The sequence below is a fragment of the Mesoplodon densirostris genome, chromosome 4, assembly GCF_025265405.1.
Source record: "Mesoplodon densirostris isolate mMesDen1 chromosome 4, mMesDen1 primary haplotype, whole genome shotgun sequence".
NCBI lineage: Eukaryota > Metazoa > Chordata > Mammalia > Artiodactyla > Ziphiidae > Mesoplodon > Mesoplodon densirostris.
In genome coordinates, this window is record NC_082664.1 from 125512134 (window position 1) to 125534958 (window position 22825).

The 22825-nt window shown below is 41.9% G+C and overlaps 1 protein-coding gene across 2 annotated transcripts in view; it reads left to right on the top strand.

Moving 5' to 3' along the window:
- The window catches only part of CLN6 (CLN6 transmembrane ER protein), a 52439-nt gene that overhangs the window by 1788 nt on the left and 27826 nt on the right, over positions 1-22825 (top strand). The window contains exon 2 of one of the 2 annotated variants that reach the window (XM_060097110.1): positions 7637-7713. The gene's annotated coding sequence lies outside the window, so the exon portion shown is untranslated. Of the gene's footprint in view, positions 1-7636; positions 7714-11058; positions 11136-22825 lie in introns of those variants that run through there. The other variant, XM_060097111.1, reaches the window with a different exon arrangement.

Sequence of the window (22825 nt, forward strand, 5' to 3'; positions counted from 1 at the left end):
GAGGTGATGAATCTCATGGGGCAGTCACAGAAAGTATAAGTTCAATATGGAGGTCACTCCCTCCATACACACACAAAGGACAATATCTACCATAGAGAAAGAACAAATACATTTATTTGGTCCCAAGGGACCAGGCTGGGCTCAATGAGTTCACATAAATTATTTCATTTGAACCCCACCATTCCAATCCTAGTTGGTGAAGGCCTCGTCTTAGTTGCAGAGCTATTGGTGAGGATTTGGGCCACTTCTCAGATTTTTCTCTTCCACTCTACAGTACAACTTTACCTATTTTCAGATCTCTATACTTTTTCACCCGTGTTAAACAAAAGCAACGTTGGCAATCAGAGCTGAAGGTGGGGTTCTACCAGTAGAGTCTCTGAAATAACTGGTGGAAAAGAAGGGTAAGCTGGTTGTTCTCATTCTGGGGCTTCAGGGTTGGAAAAATTTCCAGTTCTTTACAGACTGAGCCAGGCTTTTTGGCCTCTGGGCATTTGGTGGTGACACATTTGGATGTGGGACCTGGGGGCTCCCTTCCAACTGATTTCATTCCTAGGCTCTACAGAGCAACTAGGCTCCTCCTATTCTCTCCCCCTCTCTCCCTCTCCCTCCCTTCCTCCCTCTCCTTGCAGCCCTTTGCCCTGCATCATTCTTTTCACACCCAACTTTTCGAAGGTGATCCAGACACAGGCCCCTTTCACACCCAGCTTTTGAAGGTGATCCAGAGACAGGCCCCTTCTTCCCTTTGGTCTCATTTTCTGAAAGAGACCTGATTCATCCAGCTATTCATTGCTGAGTAAGAAACTTTCTTCTGGGACTTTCCTGGTGGTCCAGTGGTTAAGATTCACCTTCCAACGCAGAGGGTGCGGGTTTGATCCCTGGTAGGGGAGCTTAGATCCCACGTGCCTCTGGGCCAAAAAACCAAAACATAAAACAGAAGCAATATTATAACAAATTCAATAAAGACTTTAAAAACGGTCCACATCAAAAAAGAAAAAAAAGAAACTTTCTGCCTCCTCTTGCCCTTTTGAGATGAATTAGAGTTCATCCTGGTGCTGACAGCTCAATTTGGTTGTGTAACTGGATGAGTGCTAGAAAGGGTGACTAAACCAAGAGTCATGCCAGAGAGGGGCTCAGAACTTGCACTTCAGGGCCTCCTCCCCCAGATGGGAATATACTTATGCTCCAGCAGCCCAAGGTCAGGAACCTTCTTTATTTATCACAGTTGCCTAGTATAGGATTCTGGGCTCCTTGGGTTGCCCAATAGCCATTGACTGGAGAGTATTTGGTAGCCTATATTTACCTGGGCATGGAGGATGATGTTTCTGTGGTCAGGCTGGGCAAATTAAAGAGAGGATGTATAAACAGGACAAGGCTGCTTTCCCAAAGGCCAGAGCCCAGAAATAGCTCCTTGTGCTTCTGACCTATTCCCTTCCCCTTTGACAGAAAGCCACTGAGCAAATGATCAATAGTAAAATATAACTGAAAATAGTTGTATCCAGATGGAGATTGATTTGCTGATGACAGCAAACTGCAACCTTCTACCTGGACAAAAGACAGGACCAACATCCAGCACTTTGTTTTCTGGGGATTGGAGGTGACCTATGAGCAGAATTAGCTGTACCTTCCATAGAATATTCCTTTTTCCAAGCCAGGTCAGCCAAGCCTACAGCTCTGAATCAATGGAGTTTCTCAGATTTTGTATAAAATGTATTCAAAATGTCATTTTTCAAGCACCAGTAAAGATACTTGTTTTAGTCCTGTAAGTCTCCCACATACTCTGATGGAAGAGGATGACTTTTGGTGTTGAATAGATCTGGGTTGGACTCCCTTCTCTGTGGGTTAGCTGTGGCCTTGGGCAAGTTTCTTCATCTGTACAATGGGGGTAATAAATACTTTCCTTGCAGGGCTGGTGTCATGGTGACAGGCAAGCTCCTTCACCCAGCCTCGTCCTGTGAAGGATTGCCTGTCAGTACACATTAGTTTCCCTTCTTCCTAGCTCCCACCCCAGTCATACTTCTATTGTGCCATTAACCTGTTCAAGAAAGGACTTCCCACCCCATCTGCATTCTCCCTGCAGGATGTGTCTGCCTCTGGACACATATGGAAAGTAAATCCATAGTATGCAAGAGGCTGGGGAGGTTAATTGACAAGAGCTGGGAAATTCCAACAGAACCTCCGAAGGAAGATGTCAAAAATCAGACTGACAACCAGTCTCTATTAGCCCAGTTTCAGAGGACTGGCAGCCCACTAGCCTTTGTCTCCTCCTCCTCCCTCTCCTAGACTTCCCCTGAAAAGCAGATGTAATAATTGTCAAAGACAAAACCTAAGGTGGAGGAGAGGGGGCAGGTGGTCTGTGTTATGTCCCGAGCCAGTTCACCCCTGCCAGGTTTAGGTTTACCAGGAAAGTAGACTGAAGTCGACATGTGCCTTCTTTCTTCTGACCCCATTCCTCCCTGAATCATGGTACCAGTCAGGTACCCTGGGATTACAGTAACAGAAATAACAATAGCGAGCTCATATTGAGTGCTTACCGTGTGCCAGGCATTATAGTAAACACTGTATACAGATTAGCATGTTAAATTTGCACAAGTCTCTGAGGGACATGCCATTATTATCATTCCCATTCTTCAGATGAAGAAACTGAGATAGAAATGTTGTGTAACCAGATGTAGAGAACAAACGTATGAACACCAAGGGGGGAAAGCAGCGGCGGATGGGGGTGGTGGTGTGATAAATTGGGAGATTGGGATTGACATGTATTCACTGATGTGTATTAAACTGATGACTACTAAAAAAATTGCACAAAGAACATACAAAAAAAAAAGAAAATGCACTGGAGAGCAGGGAAAGATTTTTAAAAAAAGAAAAAGAAATGTGTAACTTCATCATGGCCTCATAACTAGAGTGTGCTAGAATGTCAGGATTTGGATGCTGGCTGTCTGACCCCCATGCCCTGACCCTGCTACCAGCTTTCTGTTCCCTCTTTATCCCCCTCTGAGTGGCCCCCACCCAGCCTGCTCTCTGCAGCTAGGATCTTGGCTGGAGGTTCCCAAGGCTTTCTATGGTCCTGATCACTTCTCCTGGGGTTAGGCGCTAGTTAGCTAATCTGATCATCCATCCTTTGTTAATGGGAGAGGGCTAGAGGAAACTCTTCCCCACCTGGCAATCCCACACACACCCTGGACATTCCTCATTCCTACCCAGGAACACAGGTCCCAATCCAAAGCTAATGCTATCTCATCCTAGAGATCTTCCTTATTTTGCCCTATGCTCTGTACCACTTTATACCTCTCTTGGAACCCTTACCTCTTTCTCTTTTTTTTTAATATTTGTTTATTTATTTGGCTGCACTGTGTCTTAGTTACAGCACACGGGATCTTTGTTGCCATATGCGGAATCTTCGTTGCAGCATGCTGGATCTTAGTTGCGGCATGCAAACCCTTAGTTGTAGCATGTGGGATCTAGTTCCCTGACCAGGGATCAAACCCGGGGCCCCTGCATTGGGAGCACAGAGGCTTAGCCATTGGACCACCAGGGGAGTCCCTTACCTCTTTCTAATAATAACTCATGTCTGTATAGCCCTTTATGGTCTACAACACTTTCCCATCCACCCAATTCAGCCCCCACCTCCTAGGCTTCTTAACCACCTTCTGTAACTGGGGTGACAGAGAGCATGGTGGTTCAGCACCCAAGGTCTGGAATCTACTCTGCCAGCATCCCAACTCCACCATTTGCTAACTGTGACACTGGACAAGTTGCTTATTTAGCTTCTTCACTCAGTTTTCTTATCTATGAAATGGGATAATAACAGTGCTTCTATCTGGTCATTGTGAGGGTTAAGTGAGATAAACACACACAGAGACACAGAAAAACACACACACAACAACACATGTACACACACAGCAAGCAACTCATTAAGTGTTGGCTATTGTTATCATTATATCATTGAATCCCCAAACCCTGTGGGAAAAACCAAAGCAAGTCAGTTCTTGTCATCAGTAAACACAAGTTTAAACCAGATAATCTCTAAGCTCTCTGCCAGCTCCATCAAGCTCTGATTCTACCATGAATCACGGTTATTTATGGACACATCTTAGTTCTTCTATGCTGTAGCAAGCCCTGAAGGCCCAGCCCTTAATAGAGGGCCTTGTATATAGCAGACTGTCCTGCCAGGTCAGGGTTAGCATGTAACAATAGTCCCTCCCTCATCCAGGCAGTGGGAGGAACTAAGGAGAAATTCCTATATAGCCTTTAGCACAGTGCCTGGTACTAAGTAAGCTCCTAATAAATCATAGTTACTATTGTTCCATCTTACAGTGAGCCTCCCAAACATGGTCCTTAAAAACATAGACTCTAGGGCTTCCCTGGTGGTGCAGTGGTTGAGAGTCCGCCTGCTGATGCAGGGGACACGGGTTCGTTTCCCGTTCCGGGAAGATCCCACATGCCACAGAGCATCTGGGCCTGTGAGCCATGGCCGCGGAGCCTGCGCGTCCGGAGCCTGTGCTCCGCAACGGGAGAGGCCACAACAGTGAGAGCCCCGCGTACCGCAAAAACAAAACAAACCAACAAAAAAAAACATAGACTCTAGAACCATACTGCCGGGGTTCATCTTAGTGCTGATCCTGTGAGACTCTGAGTAAGTTAATTAACCACCCTGGGCCTCAGTTTTCTCATCTGTAAGATGAACACGATGATAACAGCATGTGCCTAAATAAGGTTGTTGCATAGATCAGATGAGTTAATATAAGAAAGGCACATAGATTTGTGCTTGGCATATGCTTGGTGTATGTAAGTGCTTTTTGTCATCGTTTACAAATGAGGAGACCCAGGCTCAGAGACATCAAGTGACATCCCAAAGCAGTAGTGGAGCTGGGATCCAAATCTAACTGAGTCTGTCTGATTCCAGAGCCTCAGTCTTTTTTTTTTAATTAATTAGTTAATTAATTTAGTTTTGGCTGCGTTGGGTCTTTGTTGCTGCATGTGGGCTTTCTCTAGTTGTGGCAAGCAGGGGCTACTCTTCGTTGCGGTGCACAGGCTTCTCATTGTGGTGGCTTCTCTCGTTGCAGAGCACGGGCTCTAGGCGACCGGGCTCCAGTAGTTGTGGCACGCAGGCTCAGTAGTTGTGGCTCCGGGCTCTAGAGTGCAGGCTCAGTAGTTGTGGTGCATGGGCTTAGTTGCTCCACGGCATGTGGGATCTTCCCGGACGAGGGCTTGAACCTGTGTCCCCTGCATTGGCAGGCGGATTCATAACCACTTTGCCACCAGGGAAGCCCCAGCGCCTGTCTTAGTATTAGGATATTTTGCTGCCCCAGGCGATCCATGTATATTTTAACAGGAGTCTTCTCCTATGGTGGAGATCTCAAGAGTGGAGGAGAGTGAGTTGGCACCAGAGACCTCTGGGGTAAGGATGCCCTCAAATCATGCCACAGAAGTGGCTTTTTCCTCACCTTTGTCTGGCCATATGGTTTTAGCGTTCCATCAGGGCTCAGGCCCAGGAGCCCAGAAACATGGCACCACCCACACAGGCCTCTAACCTGGAATCTGCAGCAAAACTCTCATTATGCACATTGATGGCACACTCAGAGCTGGGCCCCAGCTGTTTAACACAGACAGGCCCTGGCCTTGAGGCTTTTTCCATTTCTGAGGCATGATTCAGCCCAGGAGACAAGACCAGACAGACTTGTACCGGAGGAAGGAGGGCTTGGTGGTGGATGGAGGGGGAGAAGAAAAACAAACAGAGGTTAGAGCAGGGGAGTCTCTCAGCTACTGGGCTGCAGGGGGAGGGGGCAGGAGCGAGCAGAGGGAGCCCGCCTGCTGGAGGAGCTGCACAAAACTGGGCCGCCCACTGACCAATGTATCTTCCTTGCAGTCAAATTTATTGATTTAAACATGAATCCAACCATGCTTCTGAAGCCCCAGAAAAACACTAATTAAACACTTCACAATCGTGTAGCACAGTATGATTTCCATAGCACTGCACATAAAGAAGCTCAATTTTGAGCTGTTTTGAAAATAATTGGCTTCTCTTATTACAAAGCACACATGCTTATTGAGGAATACTGGGAAATGTTTTTAAATATAAATTTTTAAATGTCAAATATGTATATATTATACCACTAGCAGTAACGTTTTCAGTAAATTTCTAACTAGGCTTTTTTTCTGAACCTATATACATATATAGGTCACTTAAACAAAATTGGAGGCATACTACATAAAGAGTTTTAGATTTTTTTCCCCACTTAACATAAAATCATAGGCATTTTCTAATGGTGCCAAACATTCAGCTATAAAAATCCATAATGACTGCATTTATCAGTAAAGAAGTGCCACATTTTCTGTAGCCATGCCCTAATTGTTGGACATTCCAGATATTTACAGAAGTGTAGTGTATACCTATAAATAATACTGCCATGAACATCTTTTTACTTACATTTCTGTCTATATATCTGATTATGTCCTAATAGTAAATTTCTAGTAATGGAACTACTAGCTCGAAGGATTTGAATATTTTTGAGTACATAAAGTCGAATTACTCTCCAGAAAAGGTATTCAATTTACACTCCCACCAGCAACGTGTGACAATGTACCTCTCTACGTTTTGAGCCAGTGAGTTAGGTAACAAGCATCTCATGTTACAGATAAGGAAAATTGGGGTTCATACAACTAAAAAGTCAAACTCTAGTGCCCTGGATTTGGTGCCAGGGCCCTTCCCACTCTGCCTTCTAGACAAGAAGAGCTCTGAAAAGGTTTTCCTGAGTAATGGAGTTATATAAAATTTTATTTTTATATCCACACTTATTGGTGAAAATATTTTTGAAAATCTTCAGTTTCTTGACCTTATTTGTGCCATGGGCTCCTTTGGCAGCCTGGTTAAGCCTACCAGCCCCATCTCAGAGTAATGTATTTGTATGCATACAATAAAATACATAGGATTATAAAGGAAATGAATTATATAAAAATATAAAAATAAAATGATGATAGAGTAATACATCTGCTCCTTTATAAATGCATTAATGACAAGATCTAGTACTACATGTAGGAGAGGCAGTCCACCAGGGGTCCTGGACATCCTTGCTGAGTTTACCCTTGTGATATTGAGCGGTTTCAGTAGGTAGTCACTTAGGCAACTGACTAGCTTATTTGCTGCTTACTCAAACAAGTGCTGGGCCCTCGGCTCTAAATTCTTCTTATGTAACATAATCTACTACATGTGCTTGAGTCACCTGGACGTCCACATTGCCCGCTGGGAATTAGAGCTCAGGGAAACAGCACAAATATGCTGACACTCTAGCTACCCCTTTTGCTGTGAGTAATAAAGTCTTACATTTGGGATCCAGGAGTTTTGTGTCTTCTGTCCTTATCCAGGAAACTGTGGCAAGCTGACTTGTTAGCTTGCAGGGAGGGTAAAATCTCAACGCCTTCACAATTCTGACCCTATCATTCATTTCAAAGTAGTGTTAAGCGTAAATGATATTTTGAGATGTATGCAACAGCTAAAATGCAGACTGAAAATACCTGTAATTTTTACTTGTGCAAAAATCACTGCAGTTTGTTGTGCACATTCATAGTTGAAGGAAATGCTCACTTTCAGGTAAAGTTTTCTGAAAATAAATGGCACTTTTTTTTCTCATTCAAGTTCACAGATTTTAGGAGAACTCTTGGCTACTGCCAACTCCTCAAAAGAAGACCAGAAAAACCTGTTGATCAAGCAAAGTAAGTCTAAGTTAATTCAGTATTTACTGCAGGAAGGGAGAATAACACCTTGAAAGAGACTTGGTGTAGTTTCTAAGAAGGAGGATTTCAAGAAAGGGTGTTTATACGGTTTGGAGGCCTGGGCTCTAGTGGTTTAAGGTGGTTTTTCAAAGCAAGAAATTGATGGGGAGTGGGCACAGTTTGTGACATTTAAGACAGTTTAAGATCCATAGACACAGAAAAGCAGGGGTCTTGAAGCAAGTCTCATTAAATAAACTTGGTCATATATGTGAGCTCTTTGTCTGTGTGAGCAGTCTGTGGTCCTGAGAGTCATCTGTCCTGTCCCAGATGAGCAAACTATTTGCCCAGATAAATTAATTTCTTGAAGCAAACAATTAACCTATTTATCCTCCTGGACTAGAATTTCCTAGAGCAGTTGTGTCATGTTGACATGGGCGGTCTCAGTTCTTATTTAACAAGACCAACTTCTTAGCTTGAAATCCCCTTTCTCACAAAAGTGGAAGCCTGCCTATTTTCGCCTGTTTTTGCTCTGTCCTTTCCATACTATGAGTTCACCGGTGTGTGGGGGCTAAATGTTATACTCCTAGATGTGGGGTTCATTTGTTTTCTATATATGTTTACCCAAAAGACCCAGTAAAATACCTTTTTTAATATATGGGGGTATTTATTTGGTGAGGATTCCTTGTGCAGTACACTTTTCCATACATATGTAATACTTGAATAATTAAGATGCGGTTTTTTTGTTTGTAATACCCTTCTGTTGACCCTGATAGCTGTTGCTTTTTTTTTCCTTTTTGCATCAAAATTCCAAAAAAGAGCCATCTGTACTCATTGTTTCTGATTACCCTTTCATTGTCTTTTTTTTTAAATGAACTTCTTTATTTGGAAAATTACAAACATAAACAAAAGTAGAGAGAATTGTAGAGTACGAATCACCTGGATTCAATAATCATAAGCTCATAGTCAGTCATGGTTCATCCATACCCCATCCCACACACATTCCCATTGTATTATTTCAAAGCAAATCTCAGACATTTTATCATTTCATCAATAATTATTTTAGTATATATCTTTAAAAGATAAGATTTTTTAACCTAACCATAATATCACAAATCTGAAAAATAGTACCATATTATCTAAAATATAATATTATAAAATAGCATAATACCATAATATCTTAAAATCAACAGTTAATTCCTTAATATCATTAAATATCCAATCAGGGTTCACATTCCTAAATGTCTCATAAATGATAGCACAGGTTTTTTCATTTGAATCAGGATCTAAATAAGACCCATATATTGCATTTGGATGCTATGTACCTTAAATTTAATTTAGAGATTCCCTATCCCTCCCCCCCTTTTTTTCCTTCTTCTTTTTAAATTTATTTATTGAAGAAACTAGGTCACTTGTCCTGTAGAGTTTCCTACAGTCTGAATTTTGCTGATTGCATCCCCTTGATTTGTTGTTTAACATGTTCTTCTCACCCCTATATTTTCTGTAACTTGTTGGCAGTTAGACCTGGTGACTCAGTCAGATTCAGGTTTGAATGTTTAGGCAAGAATAGTTGAGAGGTAGCACAGTGGTCTCCTATTACAAAGCATAGGATGGATGTCTACTCATCTCTTTCTCGCTTTATCTCGGTCTCTCTTTGCAACCATTGATGATCATTGCCTACATTCATCATTTCCTTAGTGGTTGCATTATTTCTTCTTTATTTAATAATGAGAATACTTTTATAAAGAGAAACTTCCTCTTGTTAACTATTTAGCTATCCTGACGTACAGTTTACATTGAAAAGGCAGGTCATACTTGATTCTTTCCTTTTGTTTTTGTTTGTTTGTTTCAAAATAATGAATTGTTTCCCTAGCATCCTCCAAAAATGAACATTACAGATTGCTGGGGAAGTTTACTGTATTACTACAAACTCATGGACTTAAACGTATTTCACATATTTCTGTTCATTCTTATTGACGGAAATACCATTTTTAATCTAGACAAAGATTAATCTTTGTCAAAGATCAAAAAGTTTGAAAACATACAGCGCTGGGGTGGCTGTGTAAAATGGTTCAACATCTATGGACAGCAATTTGGCAATATTTTACAAATTATAAAGTGCACCTTTCCTTTGACCCAACAATTTTAGGGATTTATCCTAGAAATGGACTTACAAGCACGCAAAGTGATGTATGTACAAAGGTATTAATTGCAGTCTTGTTTATTTTAGCAAAAAAAATGGAAAGAGATATTTATACACACACATTTATAGCAGCATTATGCACAATAGCCAAAAAGTGGAAGCAACCCAAATGCCCATGGCTGGATGAATGGATAAAATGTGGTATATACATACAATGGAATATTATTCAGTCTTAACAAGGAAAGAAATTCTGACATGTACTGCAACATGGAGGTGTTGGTTGCACAACAATGTAAATACTTGATGGTACTGAGCTGTACAATTAAAATGATTAATTAAGATGGTAAAGTTTATGTTGGGTATTTTGCCACAATTAATTTTTTAATTAAAATATATAAAGTAAATTAAAATTAAAACTGTAATTACTAACATGAATTTTACCATTCATCTTTCTATTGTGCAATGCCAATTTTAAATGCAACTATCATAGTATTTCACTCACACACGGAATCACACAATACAGAAATTACACAATTTGTGAGTTACGGTTTGTCCCAAGGGGTGCCTTGAGCTGTCCATAAGAGACAAACACAAGAAAGACGAAGGAAGGTCGTTAGGAGGAAAAGAGCCCTCCCAATCCTGCCCCAAGCTCGGAGCCAGAGTAGGGCGCGCTTCCGGAACACGCGGACACTCTCTAGCGAGAGCGGTCCCCCATGGTGCAACCCTCCTGCAGGGTTGCAGCGAGCGCAGGCCTGCGTGCTGCTGGGTCCGGCTCCTGCCAGCAGATGACCGCCCTAGCCTGGTGGAGTCTGGAGAGGTCAGGCCAGGTGTCTCTCCTGCCCCAGGGCCCCTTGCCCAAACCGGGGCAGACAGGCGACTCCCAACGGTACTGAGACCTCGGCGCCGGTGAAACTCTCGCCCCTGGATTGGGGTGGGCGAGAGACCCTGCGCAGCCAGCCCGGGGAAGGGATAGGCACCATCACACCCCTGACCCTTCCCATGGCCGCGCCCAGAACCCTGCCGGGGACGGCAGGGGGGCAGCAGTCGCCGGGCAGGGCCAGGGACACCGGGAGGCGGAGGGAGGCGGAGGGAGGCGGAGGGAGGCGGGATGGCGCATGAGCCAAGTCTTCCAGCCCCTGGCGCATGCTCCATTGTCCTAGGAGAGTTGCTTCTGAAACGCAAATTCGAAGATACAATTAAGGATTTCGAGGCAGTAACAGCACTCCAGAACATGGGACCCCCTGTACGACTGCACCGGCCACACACCATGCAGCCGGCCCTGGTAGGTAGGGATCGCAAGTCTTGGTGATAACATCTAGAGCTGTGCTGTCCAATAGAAATAAAATGTGAGCCCCACAGGCGAGCCACGTATGTAATTTTAAACGTTCTAGTGTCTAATTAAAAAGGTGAGATTAATTTTAATATATTTTATTTACCCTAACATATCCAAAAATATTATCTCAACATGTAATCAATATTAAAATTACTGAGACATTTTACTTTTTTTTTTTCATATTAGTCCTCAAAATCCAGTGTGTATTTTACACTTAGGTCACATCTCGTTCCAAGACCTCAATTGCCACATGGGGCTAGTGGCTGATCAAGTGGACAGGGCAGGTCTAGAGCATGAAAAAGGAAGCGGGTGGCTGGAGGACCGTTTGTGCTGTTGCCACTTGGTGGCATAACATTGGCTGCTAAAACAGAAATACCTACCAATGTTTGTCAGTCACTTCCTGTGACTGGTGCAATTTGGCACCAGAATTCCTGTGAGTAATTTTGATGACTATTGTGAATATTGTGCTGCTATTTTAACACTGTTACTGATTTTTAAATATTCGTGTATGTAACAGTGTCATCCAGACATTCATTAAAGCAGTGGTTCTAATGCTAATGCTACAAAACCGCCCCTAATCAGTAAACATTAGAAGGGGAAGTTAGATGTGTCAATTGCCAAGAGGGAAACCAAGTAACCAACGTTATGCTCCATGTTGTTAATTTAGAAATGAAACCTTGGGAAATACTGGAAAGTTCTGAAAAATAAAAATCAACATTTAAGCAGATACACTTTTTTTTTAAGTAGATACACTTTTAAGTTTTCAAAAATGGTTACATAAGGCAAAAAGAAAGGAAAAAACAAAACCTGACAACAGAGCTGCAAGATCCAGGTCAGAGTAATGTGCACCTGAGCTGCCCTGGTTGTGCATGTAAACACTCAGAACAAAAAGCCCTGTTTTACATTTTGCATGTGTTCCTACAGGGGAAATTGAGTGCTTACTACAACACTGTCATTAGGTACAGTTTAATTTTCACTAACCTTTCCCAGTCAGGAATCACTTTACTGGCGGACTAGCCTGCCATGTAGTGGTGAAAATGGGAAACTACAGGCCACTATTAAAACATTTTATGCATAGTATTTGAAACATCAAAATAATAAATGCAATATACAATAAACACCTGGAAGTGTACCATCCATCTTAAGAACTAGAACATTACCTATTAATGCATCCACCTGTACACCTTTTTCCTATTTTATCCTGCCTCCTCATTAGAGATAATACTGGCTTGAATTTTATGTTAACCATTTTCTTGATTTTTAAAAATAGGTTGTTTTATCATTTGTATATGCATCCCTAAATGAAATATTGTTTAATTTACTCATTTGAGCTTTAGAAAAGTGCTGTCATGATTTTATGCAGTTTTCTGCAACTTGCCTTTTTCATACATTATATTTGACCATGTTATGTGTGTAGCTGGAGTTGATTCCCTGTGGGAATAGATAGCTATTTATTTATCCATTCTCCTATCAATGGACATTTGGTAGCCTCCAATTTTTTGCCATTTTTAACAATGTGGCAATGAATATTCTTATGCATGTGCAAGAACTTCTTTATAACATATCTAGTTCAATTTTACAAAATACATATAGCCAAAGTGTTTTTCAAAGTTGTACCAATTTACGCTCCATTTGTGGTATATAAAAGGTCCCAGTGATCTTCATCTCCATCAGCACTTGGTGTTACTAAATATCTTAGTTGTTGCCAATGGAGTTGGAAAACTGGATCTTATTGTGGCATTGACTTGTATAATATTTCCTTGGCCATCAATGAGGTCGAGCGTATTTTAATTTTTATTGGAGATTTGTTTCCTTTTTTGTAAAGTGCCTATTCATGTCTTTTGCCCATTTTTAACTGGTTTATCTCTTTGTAATTTTAAGATTAAGATCTTAATCTAGGGAGATATATATCAGTTTCTGTATTTAGCAACCTTGGTGAATTGTTTTGTATTTAGCAACCTTGGTAAACTCTCTCATTAATTCTAATAATTTGTCTGTAGATTCTTTGGGGGTTTTCTACATAAACAATTATATTAGCTACAAATAATGACAGTATTGTTTCCTTCTCTCTCCTTATATCTGTCTTATCCTTGCCTTGTGGAGCAGAAGAGGTGATGGCAGACTCCTTTGCCTCGTTCTGCTCTTGCAGGAACAATGCTTTCAATGATTCATCATTAAGAATGATGACTACTGTAGGATTTTTTAAAAAGATTGCCTCTTAATGTTAGGATGGTTTTTTTTATTCCTGCTTTACTAAGAGTTTTTACCAAGAATGAATGTTGACTTTTACTGACTGCCTTTACTAGATCTATTTAGATAATCATACAACTTCTCCTTTAACCCGTTAATGTGATGAATTAAAGTCATAGGCTTTTATGTTAAATGATCCAAATATTTTAGGGATAAATCCAGCTTAGTCATGATGAATTGCCTTTAATATATGCTGTTGGATTTTATTTGCTAGTATTCTGTTTATAGTATTTCCATCTAATATGTTCATGAGGGATTCTGGTATGTTATTTTCTTTCTCATACTTTCTCATACTTGACTGATTTTATTTCAAGGTTATACAAGCCTCATATGAGTTGAGGAGCATTGCTTCTTTGGATAGTCTTTGTTTGTGTGAAATTAGAATCATTTGTTCCATGAAAATCTGCTAGGAATTGCCTGAAAACCAGCAAGGCTTGATTTTTTTAAAAGCCATTGATTCCTTTAATACTGTTGGGAACTCAAGCTTTCTTGTTACAGCTTCGATAAGTTATATGTTTCTAGAAATGTTTCCCTTTCTAGTAAGTTTTTTAATTCATTGATTAATTCATTAATTCATTTTTTATTCTTTATGGCATGCTCATCTTATCTTTTTAATCTCTTCTGTATTTTCAGCTTTCTTCTGTTCTCCATTCCTATTATTGCTTGTTTATGCATGCTACCTACTACCCTCTTATTTAATGAATCTTACCAAAAGTTTGTCTGTTTTATCTGACCTTGGCTTATTGATCATCTCTATTGTATATTCATTTCATTTCATTGATTTTTGCTCTTATCTTTTTTTTTTTTTTTTTTTTTTTTTTTTTGCGGTATGCGGGCCTCTCACTGTTGTGGCCTCCCCCGTTGCGGAGCACAGGCTCCGGACGCGCAGGCTCCGGACGCGCAGGCTCAGCGGCCATGGCTCACGGGCCCAGCCGCTCCGCAGCATATGGGATCCTCCCAGACCGGGGCACGAACCCGTATCCCCTGCATCGGCAGGCGGACTCTCAACCACTTGCGCCACCAGGGAGGCCCTTGCTCTTATCTTTATATCTTTTCTTGAACTTTCTTTGTGTTTATTCTACTGGGGTTATTTTTCCTCTTAGAGCGAAACTAGCTCATTAATTTTCAGCCTCTTTTCTTTTTTAATATAAGCATCTAAAGCTATACATTTCCCTGTAATTACCATTTTTGCTGCATCCACCAGTTTTGATATGTACAATTTTCATCACATATCATATAGTTGTTTCTATACAACTTTCCATTTCTATTATGATTTCTTACTTCTAAATTATATAGAAATATACTTTCTGGGACTTCTCTGGTGGCACAGTGGTTAAGAATCCGCCTGCCAACGCAGGGCACACGGGTTCGATCCCTGGTCCGGGAAGATCCCACATGCTGCGGAGCAACTAAGCCTGGGTGCCAGAACTCCTGAAGCCCGCGAGCTCTAGGGCCCACGTGCCACAACTACTGAAGCCCGCGCACCTAGAGCCCATGTTCCGCAACAAGAGAAGCCACTGCAATGAGAAGCCTGCACACCACAATGAAGAGTAGCCCCCGCTCGCCGCAACTAGAGAAAGCCCGCATGTAGCAACAAAGACCCAATGCAGCCAAAAATTAATTAATTAATTAATTTTTTAAAAAGAAATGTACTTTCTAATTTTCAGAGCTCAGGAGGGGGTGTCAGTTATCTTTCTGTTAAAGACTTAATTTAATTGCATAAGTTATAACTATGATCGTAGGTCATAAAATGTGATTTATGTGAATCAGATTCTTTGAAATTTGTTGAAACTGGCTATAAGGCCTTTTATATGGTCAATTTTTGGAAGTGTTCCATGTGCACTTGGAAAGAATGTCTATTCCTTGATTGTTGGATATAGAGTGACTTATAAATATCCACTAAATCAAGCTGGTTAATTGTGTTATTCAAATCTTTTTTGACCCATTAATAATTGAGATCATTGTATTGAATTCTCCCACTATGTTAGTGGGTTATCAATTTCTTTTTTTTAATATTTATTTATTTAGTTAGTTTTGGCTGTGTTGGGTCTTTTTTTTTTTTTTTTTTTTTTGGTTGCACCAGGTCTTAATTGTGGCCAGCGAGCTCCTTAGTTGTGGAAGGCAGGCTCCTTAGTTGCAGCACGTGGGCTCCTTAGTTGTGGCATGCAAACTCTTAGTTGCAGCATGCATGTGGGATCTAGTTCCCTGAGCAGGGATCAAACCCGGGCCCCCTGCATTGGGAGTGCGGACTCTTAACCACACTTAACCACTGCACCACCAGGGGAGTCCTTGCATTGGGTCTTAGTTGCAACACGCAGGATCTTTTCTTTTCATTGCAGCACGTGGGCTCTTCATTGCAGGCTTCTCTCTAGTTGTGGGCGTGGGCTCCAGGGTGTGTGGGCTCAGTAGTTGCAGTGCATGGGCTCTCTAGTTGTGATGCATGGGCTCAGTAGTTGCGGTGCGTGTGCTCCAGAACACGTGGGCTCTGTAGTTGTGACGCGCGGGCTCCAGAGTGTGTGGGCTCTGTAGTTGTGGCATGCAGGCTCTCTAGTTGTGGCACGTGGGGTCAGTAGTTGTGGTGCATAGGCTCCAGAGTGTGTGGTCTCAGTAGCTGCAGCATGCAGGCTTAGTTACCCCGTGGCATGTGGGATCTTAGTTCCCCAACCAGGGAACGAACCTGCATCCCATGCATTGGAAGGCGGATTCTTAACCACTGGACCACCAGGGAAGTCCCAGATTAGTCAATTTCTATCCATAGTTCTATACACTTCATTTTATGTATTTGGATACTATTTTAGTAGGTACCCACAACTTTTGGACTATTATATCTGGTGGATCAAACATTTTATCATGAAAATGATGAAAGGCCCTAATAATACATTTTGCCTTATAGTCTATTTTGTCTAATACCAATATATTGCACCAGCTTTCTTTTAATTAGCATTTTACTTTTGTTCATCATTTTACTTTCATCTTTTCTGTGTCCTTTTATTTTAGGTTGTCTAGTTTTTAGGGTTTTTTTTTAAATCTAGGTCTGAGAATCTGTCTTGTTTATCCCATTTATACTTATTGTGATTACTGATAATATTTCTACATCTTAATTTTTATTTTCTATGTATTCTCTTTTCTAAACTTCTTTCAACTTTTTTTTTTCTAAACTGACTTTTTGTTTTTGTTTTCTTACTCTATTTTCTGCTCTACTGGTGTGGAAGTTATACTTTCTGTGTTTTGAGTAATTACCCTTGAATTTTTATTTTTTTTATTTTTATTTATTATTATTTTTTTTTTTTGCTGTACGCGGGCCTCTCACTGCTGTGGCCTCTCCCGTTGCGGAGCACGGGCTCCGGACACACAGGCTCCGCGGCCATGGCTCGCGGGCCCAGCCGCTCCGCGGCATGTGGGATCTTCCGGGATCGGGGCACGAACCCGTGTCCCCTGCATCGGCAGGCGGACTCTCAACCACTGCGCCACCAGGGAAGCCCTACCCTTGAATTTTTACCAGGCATATTTAACAAAGTCTAAAGTCAACAGTACTTGAACCTTCTCAAGAAGAGCTCAGAACACTCTACCTCCTCTCACCAGCCTCACTCTCCTTCCCCCACCTATAAATTATTATTGTCCAGTATTTGTGTCTGTCGTTTCTCAACCCCACAAATTACATGCCATCACCATCTTTCATTAGCTGTTTTTTTGCAGACAGTGTGTTTGGAATTATCTACATATTTACTGATTTCTTTGCTCACCATTTCTTCTTGCATTCCAGACCTTCCTTCTGGGCTCATTTTCCTTCTTCCTGAAGTGCATCTTCTAGAAGTTGTTTTAGTGAAGGTCTGTTAGTGGTAAAATCTTTGTGTTTTTTTCTAAAAATGTCCCTATTTCACCTTCATGTTTCTATCTTACACTTATTCTTGAAAGATAGTTTTGCTGGGTACACAATTCTGGGTTAACAGTTATTTTCTCTCAGTACTTTGAAGATATTTTTCTATCTTTTAGATTCACTGTTGTGGGGACTATATTCATTATCCTGTGATAAACCATAATGGAAAAGAATATATAAAAAAAGAATGTATAGATTCACTGTTGCTGTCACTGTCCAATTGTTTCTCTGTAGACAATCTTTCTTTTCCTTCTAGCTGCTTTTAACATTTTTGCCCTTAGTGCTCTGTGGTTTCCCTAAAATATGTCCCAGTGTATGTCTTTTTTAACCTGCTTGATGCATGTTCTGTTTCTCCTATCCATGGGTTGGTGTCTTTTATCAGATCTGGAAATTTTTAGCTGTTAGCTTTTCAAATATTGCTTCTCCTTTATTCTCTCTATTCTCTGCTTCTGGGATTCTGACTGGATATTTTTTAGACCTCATTCCATCTTCCCTTCTCAGGAGAACTCTTCCCTTCCCCCCTCTCAGTCATATTTCTCATCTTCTTGACTCCCTGTGCCTCATTCTGGGTAGTTTTCTCATATCTATCTCCTGTTCACTAATTCCCTATCCAGCTGTGTTTAATCTGTTGTTTAGCCTGTCCACTGAGTTTTTTTTTTAAATAAATTTATTTATTTTATTTATTTATTTTTCTGTGTTGGGTCTTCATTGCTGCCCGCGGGCTTACTCTAGTTGAAGCAAGTGGGGGCTACTCTTTTTTTTTCTTTTTTGGCTGTGTTGAGTCTTCGTTGCTGTGTGCGGCCTTTCCCTAGTTGCGTCAAACCGAGGGTACTCTTTGTTGTGGTGCGCGGGCTTCTCATTGCAGAGGCTTCTCTTTGTTTCAGAGCACGGGCTCTAGGCGTGTGGGCTTCAGTAGTTGTGGCATGTGGGCTCAGTGGTTGTGGCACACGGGCTCTAGAGTGCAGGCTCAGTAGTTGTGGTGCACGGGCTTAGTTGCTCCGCAGCGTGTGGGATCTTCCCAGACCAGGGCTCAAACCCATGTCCCCTGAATTGGCAGGCGGATTCTTAACCACTGCACCACCAGGGAAGTCCCCATTGAGTTTTTAATCTCAAGAGTTAAATTGTTAAGTTCTATTTGCTTCCTTTTCAGATGTGTCTGGTCATTTGCAGTTGTCTCTTTGCCTTGCTTATTTTTTAAAAATAACAGCTCTATTGAGATATAATTTGCAAATAATAAGATTCACCCTTTGAAAGTGTACAATTCATTGGTTTTTAGTATATTCACAGAAGTTGTGAAACAATTATCATGAATTCTAGAACAATTCTGTCACCCTCAAAAGAAACTCTATACTCGTTAGCAGTTACTACAAATTCCCTTCTACCTCTGTCTCACAAAAACCACTCATCTATTTTCTGTCTCTATGGATTTGCCTATTCAGGACAATTCATATGAATGGAGTCATACAATATATGGCCTTCTGTAACTGGCTTCTTTCATCTAGCAAAATATTTCCAAGATTCATCCATATTGTAGGAAATATCAGTACTTTGTTCCTTCTTATGGCTGAATAAAATTCCATTGTATGGGTCTACCATATTTTATTTATTTACCAGTTGATGGACATTTGGGTTTTTCTTACTTTGGGGCTATTATGAATAATGCTGCCACGAACATTCATGTACTAGTTGTTTTTTTTTTAATTTAATTTAATTTATTTATTTTTTATACAGCAGGTTCTTATTGGTTATCTATTTTGTACATATTAGTGTATACATGTCAATCCCAATCACCCAGTTCATCCCACCACCACCCCACCCCGCCGCCACTTTCCCCCCTTGGTGTTCATATGTTTGTCCTCTACACCTGTGTCTCTATTTCTGCCTTGCAAACCGGTTCATCTGTACCATTTTTCTAGATTCCACATATATGCATTAATATACGATATTTGTTTTTCTCTTTCTGACTTACTTCACTCTGTATGACAGCCTCTAGGTCCATCCACGTCTCTACAAATGACCCAATTTCATTCCTTTGTATGGCTGAGTAATATTCCATTGTATATATGTGCCACATCTTCTTTATCCATTCATCTGTAGATGGACACTTTGTACTGTAGATGGACACCTGGCTACTGTAAATAGTCATGTACTTTTTTGTGTGTGGATATATATTTTCTTTTCTCTTGGTCATATACCTGTATATCTAGGTTATGTGATAACTCAGTATTTAACAGTTTGAGGAATTGCCAGAAGGTTTTCCAAAGGGGATGCACCATTTTACAATCCCACTGGCAATGTATAAGGGTTCCAATTTCTCCACATCTTCCCCAACACTTGTTATTGTTTGTCTTTTTGAACCCTTGCTTATTCCTGTGATCCCATCTTTTATTTCTTTAAACATTTTGTATCTAGTTATTTTACATCTTCTTCTATCGGATAATTGCAATAACTAAAAACCATAGGGATCTAAATGTGTTAACATTTTGTCTTCTCTTCATGGTAGCTCATTTCCTTCTGTATTTGATGATATATTTCTGTGAAAATATAAGGTAGGGTTTTTCTTGTGTTCATTGCTATATCCCCATCATCTAGAACAGTGACTGATATGTAACAGGTGCTCAACAAATTGTTGTTGAATGAACAAATGAGTCCTAAGGACCTAAGCAGGAAAGGAAACCCCAGAGAAGATGTGCATTTGCTTCTGCTTAGTGCCAAGATGCCTATAGACCTACGGCTATGTTAGCCTCTATCAGTCACAGTCTCCTTGGGGAAAACAGAAGCCATATACTCTGTGTATTCCAAGTGTATCCACCTGTGTCCAATCAGGAAACAAACCACACAGTGATTTAAACAGGGGATGGTTAATATAAACAATTATTAAGCTATAATAAAAGAATAACTATAAGATATAAAAAGAACTATAGTGCTGAGAGAAAGTACCCAAGGAAGGACAAACTTTGAAGGGGGGGTCTCCCTCCCCAAAGGTGGGGTTCACACCTCACTGGAGAAAATGTGGTTGCAGACCACTGTATGGCAGAGAAGTTCACAAGGTGGCCTGGGCCAGAGCCTGTCCTCAGTTTCTGGAAAGACAAGAAGCAACCCACTGGAGCACAGGTGAACTGTGCCCAGCGGGCAGGTGGTCAGGCGTGCAGGTGCACAGAGGGAATCTGGCACCACTGCAAGAGGGATGCCTGGAATCCACCGTCTGTGAGCTCCATGGGAGGTGATCACCAGGCCAAGCAGGAGCTGTGAGGTCACTGAGAGACTGTGTGGTCTGGGTGTGTGGCTGGGACAGAGCACCACCGGAATTGCTCCTGCCCGTACCACCCTCCAAAGGTACAGGACCAGCAGGAGAAACGCTTCCTCCCCCAGTGTCTTTCCGTCTACCGAAACAGCTTACCATCAGGCTCATAGTAAGAAGGTATGTTTAGGGCTTCCCTGGTGGCGCAGTGGTTGAGAGTCCGTCTGCCAATGCAGGGGACACGGGTTCGTGCCCCGGTCCAGGAAGATCCCACATGCCGCGGAGCGGCTGGGCCCGTGAGCCATGGCCGTGGAGCCTGCGTGTCCGGAGCCTGTGCTCCGCAACGGGAGAGGCCACAACAGTGAGAGGCCCACATACCGAAAAAAAAAAAAAAAGAAGGTATGTTTAAAGGAATTTTGCCCATAATCACAGAACAGGTATTGAAAAGGGAATTTGGAACAAGAGGCAATAAATTGATAGTTGGCATGCCAAGCATCTCAGTTTTGTCTCCAGGGAAATAGAGGTCTATACAACCTTTGGAAGTGTTGGGGGAGCAAAGGTAAGGGAACCTTCAACCGCAGTTTCAGTCTGTAGCACCCACGCGGGTGATTCTCAGGTTTGCCCCGAGGCCACTCTAATCTCAGGAGCCTCTGGGAAGCGCCCACCCACCCTCTCAGGCAGCAGCCCGTTGTAGGTGATCCTCAAGAAGCACATCCAGAAGCTACTGTGAACTCCTGTCTGCTTGTGAGTCTGCAACCCCTCTGGAGAACCGTGCCCTCTCCCTTTCACCCCTTTCACCCGCCTTCCGAATCTCTCCCAACAGCCTCTCGTTTGCAGCCTCTACTGGAACCCCACGGGGCAGAGGATTCTGGGAAATGTAGTTTCTGCTGCTCCTCAGCGACGCAGCGGAGGAGACCTCAGAAGGGGAGACAGTGACAATACACAATCCCTTAGAGACCTGAGCTAAGGTGGAGTCCTGAGGCAGATCCCCTACGTTGCCACTGGCCCAAGGGCAGGCTTCCCAGGAGTACCTAAAATAGGCATTTGCTCTCAGTGCCGCCCAACCTTTCCTTTGCTTTCCAGTCAGCGCTTCTTCATCCAGTCTCAGGTCCATGATTTTTGTTTGTTTGTTTAATTTTAGTGGTGAGGAACCTTGGTGATTTCCCCTACTATCTGCATACCCAGCAATGCATTAAAATTATTTTTTTCCGGGATCCAGTTGTTTTACAGGGGGGGAGCCCTTCTGGGAATCTAGTCCATCACACCACCAAGTGCAGAAGATCCAGGCTACTTTTTCAAAGAATGATTCCAACTCAGCAAGGCTCTAAAGTCACTGGAATAATTTTAATGCCACTGCTCACAACAGAAAAAAACGTAAGAAATAAGTGATTCAAATTTGTGGCTGTATCACAGAGGCCTGTGAGGATCTGATGAGAGCTAGAGGTTCCACAAAATATATATATCCTCAGAACATGTTGCATACAATTTCAGGTGGTCCAAAGTCCCCTGATGCCCATCTGTGGACCCTGCCCATGGAAAGTAAAAGCTTGACAAAAGAGAAATCAGGTCACGTACAAAATGTTAGTCCAGCTTTTATAAAGAGCCCAAAGCAGTTGGTATTTTTCTCACAATGCTTTTCTAAACATTAATAAGAGCATTTCTAATTAAATGTTCACTGTTTATTGTTTCTAGCATATTAGTTTTAAATCATATTAAAGACATAGTAAAGTTTTTCGTGTTTCATAAAAAAATTTGCAGTGGAAGAGGGCCCCTTGTGTAATTAATGTCTACAATGACTCCATGCCTGTTTCATAAGGACTGAGCATGGCTTTACTAACAAGTTATTATAAGGGTTTGTTTATAATAACTTTACTTGTAAGACATTTTCATCATCTAATTTATGTCAAATCAGGAACAAACTCCCAACTCAAACAATGTTCTTATGGGGAAGACAAAGTTTTATGCAATGGTCAATTCAAGAATGCCCTGGGGGGGGCTTCCCTGGTGGCGCAGTGGTTGAGAGTCCGCCTGCCGATGCAGGGGACACAGGTTTGTGCCCCGGTCTGGGAAGATCCCACATGCCGCGGAGCGGCTGGGCCCATGAGCCATGGCCGCTGAGCCTGCGCGTCTGGAGCCTGTGCTCCGCAACGGGAGAGGCCACAACAGTGAGAGGCCCGCGTACGGGGTGGGGGGAGGGGGGGGAATGCCCGAAAAAACTAGATTGTCTCGTTTCGGGTATTCTAGCCTTGTCCTCCACCCCACCCCAAACCC